The sequence below is a fragment of the Melanaphis sacchari genome, unplaced genomic scaffold, assembly GCF_002803265.2.
Source record: "Melanaphis sacchari strain LSU unplaced genomic scaffold, SCAv2.0 Contig134_pilon_pilon, whole genome shotgun sequence".
Classification (NCBI taxonomy): domain Eukaryota; kingdom Metazoa; phylum Arthropoda; class Insecta; order Hemiptera; family Aphididae; genus Melanaphis; species Melanaphis sacchari.
Window position 1 is genome coordinate 506,192 of NW_020270560.1, and position 6,483 is coordinate 512,674.

The window sequence follows — 6,483 nt, forward strand, 5'->3', positions numbered from 1 at the left end:
GTCGTTACGTCATCGCCGACTCAACGTTGTGGCAGCTGCTGCGTGCAGCAGCGATAACCGGCGCGGGTCGCAGTAACGTCCGTTAGCGACCATGTCGTCTTTGGCCGCCGGTCGAAAGAGCGGACGGCGTGAAAAAACAACTCCTGGATCGGTCGATATAACGAAATACGAATTACGAATGTGCCAACGGCTCTGTCCGGACTGTCCGGAGACGACTCCGACACAACGTTTGTCGAGTGGTTGTTATTATTATTATTATTATTACACTGTAGTCTGTACGACTATTGTTTTGTTACGTTATTTCAAACTGGTTTGTCGGGAAAAGCGTTTTTTTTTTTTTTTTCACATCCTGCAATAATTATTATTGTGATGGCTGCGTGTCACTATAGCGTACTATGTTGTAGCTCATCGCAGTGATTCATTAGTCATTACTCATTACTCATTACTCATAGTATTTTGCAGACGTATATTAAAAACTATTGTGGGTCAACGAATATTCATAATATGATAAGTCTATAAATTGTTCTTTTATATAGTATATATTTTATAATATTACATATATTAGTATATAATAATACCTACATTAAATTAATTCCATTCGTATTAAAATTTAAAAAAGAAAATGTTCATTATTTTTAATATAGAAAGTGACTCTTGTATCAATAATGAAAACATTAAATATTTTTGAAAAAACTGAAAGGCGTATAAAATTATATTAGAATAATATATCCCTTTTTGTTTAAACAAATGAATAATGTATTATTATCACAATTACATTTTTAATTCCTGAAAAGTATTATTAACATTAATTCCTAGAATATTTAATAATACTATTGAATATATTATGTAAAATTTTATGGATTCCAAAAAAAATGAACACGAATATCCTAGACTTTCGTGGATATCTAATGGCTAATACTAATTATGTGGATAATAGGTGTGTTAATTCAAAAAACGACTTAATTACAATAATTACGTTACTTCAAATAAAATGTACCTAATGAAATTATCTGTATGTTACTCAAAAAGTAATATTGTTACAGTAATATTATTTTTATACTACATATATTAAGTAAATATTTATTTCTGTCTAATTACTCGTGTTATAAACTTAGGTAGGTATATAAAAATAAATATTGTGAATTATATCTAATTAATATATTTATAAAAATACCTATCTACCTATAAACTTTGTATACAAATATACAAAATTATAAATTGTCAATTTATATGATTTTGTGTAAGAAAAAAACATAAACTATTGTTTATTAGGTATTAAGAAAACAATAAGAAAAAAATGATAGCCAGGTGTAGCCGGTATAGATTATAAAAAAAAATAAGTATAAATTATAAATAAACAATACAAAGCCTTGATCAAACTTATATATTTTTAATCGAGGTTTATGAATTTTTACATTTTTTTATTGTACCTATTTTAAATAATAAAAATAATAATTAAGTTATATTATGTATGTAGTATATTGTACCTAGATACATATAATGATTATAAAAATCAATTGGGGAAGTCGCTGTGCTATAATATAAATTATAATAGTAGGTGCATAATTGTCATTTGTCGAGTTATTTATCATTGAGTAGGTCACTGCAATGGTCATAATGATGAGAATAATGGATGTATTAAAGTCGAATTAAATCAATGCATATTTAAAAATGATTTTACCCTTAGATAATTATATTTCATTATTTATTTAAATTGCCATTAGTACCTAATACGTGAAAGGCATAATAATTATTTATTAATACACAATGTATACTGATTATTAAAATTATTTCAGTTTTTTCCGAGTATACCATTTTTTTAGCAGCTCAATTTTAACATTTTATCGGAATTTTTTTTACATTCCATGCAAAATTCTTAAATAACGCACCTAAAGTGAATGCCAACGAAGTGTACCAAAGACCGCGGAGATAATAAGTTCTTGTTATGCGTATTAATTAAAATTAATCTAAATGTTTTGAAAATTTAATTATGTGTACTTATACATAATTAATAATAATAAAGGTACTATCACTACTACTAAAAAGTAGCTATTTTCTACGAATAACATTTTTTTTTTAAACAACAACAAAATACCGTAGAATGGAGTGATCGTTTCTTTGAGGTAAATCGGCCCAACAACTTTTTTACTTCTTATTTTTGACTATAAAAAAATAAGCTTAGATAGAATACATATTAATCTTCCCTGCGTTTAATTAATCGAGAATTTTTCTATGGAATAGTTATTTTATATTTCTATTGTATACCTTCTAGATACGGTCATAAGATGATAAAGAAGGCCGTGAAATGAAATGTCAAACTGACATTTGTTGGGCGTCGCCCAATCATTACCGCACAAATAATTAATAAGTAAAATACGCCTATTATAAAATCATTTATAGATTTTAAAATATTAGATATCCCATTACTGCTTACAAATTTAACCGTTTATTTTTCAGGATTATCGTTGCTTCTTGCTTATCGACAATTAATACATCATGATCATAATGAAGATTACATGACATTATCAAACTTTATTTGTAAAAGATTGTATTCACAATGTACAGATTTGTAGCGAGTTATCTCCAGATTTCAATCTTTGAACCATATTTTGACGTAGATACCTACTATTTTAGTCGTTTTTAATTATTTCGATGAAACACGTACATTTTTAATGTTATTATTAATTTTTGAACACATAATATTCTATGTAATACTAGGTACGTTATTTGGTTCTAATAAATCTGTGTGGTGTCGTATTATTTTTGTGTGTAAAATTGACTAAATATTTTTATAATTTGTGCAGTTATGTATATAAGCAGTATATTACTACTTATTACTAATTATATGTGGTATTAGTTAATGCATTTTGTGCGGAAATGGAAAACGTTGATTATAATAGTAGGTACAAGGTCTATGGAGATATCGCATAAAGTACTGGTTTTATATTATCACATAAATTGATACCGCTAAAACTGTTATCAATATATTAGCATTAGCCATTAATTGCAGTTTGAAATAACTAGGTACTTTGTGTGACTATTAGTACTTTAATGAGTTTAATTGTAAGAATTATAAAATAAAATATATTTTTAACTATAATATTAGATAGGTACCAATAATGTATTTTATAATAAATTAGGTATTTGTAGCTGCAATATTTATTTTTATGGCAAATAAAAATATATATTACCTTACCGATATCTATGATTTCCATTTCAATGAGATAATTTGGATCAATATAGATTGTTCTAATTAATTTTCAACAGCAAAATAAATTCATATTTTTATAGCATCTATTACTATAAAATTTCATTTACAACTTTTAAAATAAGAATTAAGTACCTTTAGGCAGGGATAGACAAGATACTTAAAAATCAGTATCGCGATTCTAGATACTAGATACTTGGATTTGGAGTATTAAGATACTAGATACTCGATACTTCATATGATTTCATCGAAATACAAGATATAAGATACAATTGTATCATTTGTATCTAAGATGTGTATCTTTAATACTTGTATCGAAGATACTGCCCAATCCCGCCTATAAGCTATAATGAGTTATGTATACTGTAATAACTATAATAGGTACAATTATGGTTTTTTTTTTGTGGAATTGGCACGTGAATATACTTTGGACATTTTGGTAGTTATATTCTGTTACCGTAGAAAAAAACTGAGAGTTTTCTTATTAGATTAAGCCTTTAGTTATTGTATTTAAATAGGCATCTATTTACCAAGTTGATTGATAAAACTGTACAAGGGAATCTGTTTTCTTTTTATTATTATAGTCTGACAATACCTAGGTATTGCATTAATATTTGTATGGATGATATGGTTAAAAAAATTGCTTTTACTGTTTATTGTTTGTTATTAAAAAATAATAATTAAATAACTAATAAAAATTTGTTTAATAATTACTTCAAAAGTCCAGTATTTATTTATTTTTGTTTTTTCCCAGACTTTTCAAGCTGAAATAAGTATTAGATAGTTAGCATGAAAGTTATAAAAATTATAAATTGTTTTATTGACTGGTATAATAACAGTTAATCTAAGGTATTGAAATCTAATTTACGTATATTTCAAAAATATCTAAGCTGTAATTTACGAACTGATATTTTTTTGGGAACGCACTTACTCCATAAAAATGACTCTAATCATCTCGTTACTACAAATTAGAATCATTATTTTTCGTAAATACTCAAATTTTAAAAATTTGGACTTAAAATCAAAGGGTAGGTACCGTATTCATAGGCGTTTTAGTGGCGAGAGCACGATGTGATACTTGCATGATACCTGTTTTACTGAATGACCTAGACATCATAAAATAAATTATTTAACTACATTAGGATGAAATAAATGAAACGAAAAAATACGCAGTTTTTAGTTACCGATATCAAATATTAAATTTAATTATTATATTTTATTTTCTATTTTTTCCTATTCTAATAAAAATGTATTTTAATTAACTATAGTTTATAATATACTAATACAAATATTAACTACCTATACGAATAATAATATTTAATTATAGCATATTTATATTTATATTTTGAAATACCATTAATCTTTTATTTAGCCTAAGTTCGAGATTTTTAGATTCTGAACGAAGCTATAATTACATTGATTTTATAATGATGTGTTTTTTTTTTGAGTACACAATGAGTATTCAATGAAATGCTTTGATATTCAAAAATGCAGGTAGTGGTTATGGATATAAAATTGGATTTAGTTTGTACTTTAAAAAGGCCTTTACATTTTATATGATTGAAAAATACAAACAAAAATTCAGGAAAAACGCGAGTTTTTATGCAAATCTAATTTTCAACAGAATCGATTTTGTTTTTTTGGTTTAACTCAAAAACACATAACCTTAGATCAGATGCGTTTTCCAATCTTTTTTCCTCGTGGCACACTAATCCCAACCCATATTCAGCCGTGGCACACTTATCACTGACTTATATAATATGTATACATATTTTTTTTATAGTAGGCTTTTTTTAATACCAAAGTAGTTGTATATCATCAGCATATTACTAGCAAAAAATTTAAAATGGTGTGTTTAGGAAAAAAATATTATTAAAATTATCATAAATATTTAATTTATTGAAATTAAAAACAAGATACATTCCAATTTCATAAAAAATCTAGTCTTACTAGTCTTAGTGAAAAATTTGGGATTGTTTTCCCTTCATTATGATTTATGAGCTCCCTTCGTAGTCGAATAGTTGACCAACACACCCTCATGTCGCTTTCTCAATTGTTTTAAAGATATTTCAATCAATTATCGAAATTTTACGTAAACGTTTATTAATATTGTAAACTTTCGAGGTCTCACGTCGCGACACGTCAGTTGTGAAACATTGCAGTTTAGGTACCTACCTGAAATTATTACGGTAGACTAATATCATTTTTTTTTAAATTAATTTTTAATTATGTTTTTAAAAAAACCGTATAAATAGATAATAAATAATATTTTAAAATAAATTAAAAATCCCATTGTCTTACTGAATAAGAAACATAACTTAATTAAACTTGTTATAGTAATCACTAATCAGTATTGGAGGTAAGGAATTGTAAAAAATAGTTTTTTAGTTTTTATCTAAGAATTATAGAAGTTTTAACCTATTTGATCTAGCTAATTGTTCGGTTATATAATTTCTCCATTATTCTCTTATAAGTCTTTTCTTTTTGAATCTATCAACTAATAAAAATGAACAGTATCTATTGTGGTTTTCCTAAAAAATAAATAAATATTTGTTTACTAAAAAATAAATTTATAAAATGAATTAACTAAATATTTTTTTTTAATGAATAAATAAAATACAAATATTTAAGTTTGATACCTCGCGTGTTGCTTTTAGTTATGTTCATGTTCGTCTTAACATTGAAATTTTTGCTTGTAAGTACCTAGGTACCTAGTTGCAATACACACCTATTTGGTATTAATACGATCTTTGTTATGACTATTCTGTGTCTTATTTAAACCAATTACATTTGCTATCAGTGGTTAATGTTTCCTAAATATTTTAGCTATTATACTTCATTGATTTTGCTTTCTTTATATTTATATAGGTAACGCACCGTTTTAATATTTAATTGGATGTAGCTATATGCATAGCCGCATAGGTGCCTACTATTCAACCAGCATCTAGTACAATGGTGTTGATTTAAAGTGACGAGTTTGTCAATTAACTGACTAATCATAAATTAATATTTTTTATTTCGTAATACCTACATCATATAAATATTAAGCAATTATTAATTTAAGATACGAATTATTGTTTAAAAATGAATACTTTTTTTTTTACCTACCTATGACTTGGTTTGTTTATCAAAATAGCCTTGCGCTAAATCGTAATAAACATTGTTATTTGTTGTCATGCTACCTTAGAACACAAACTCTAATCCATGCTATAGTGTATAAGTGTATAAGTATAACTATTATACATTTATAACATTTAGATATAAATATATAATAA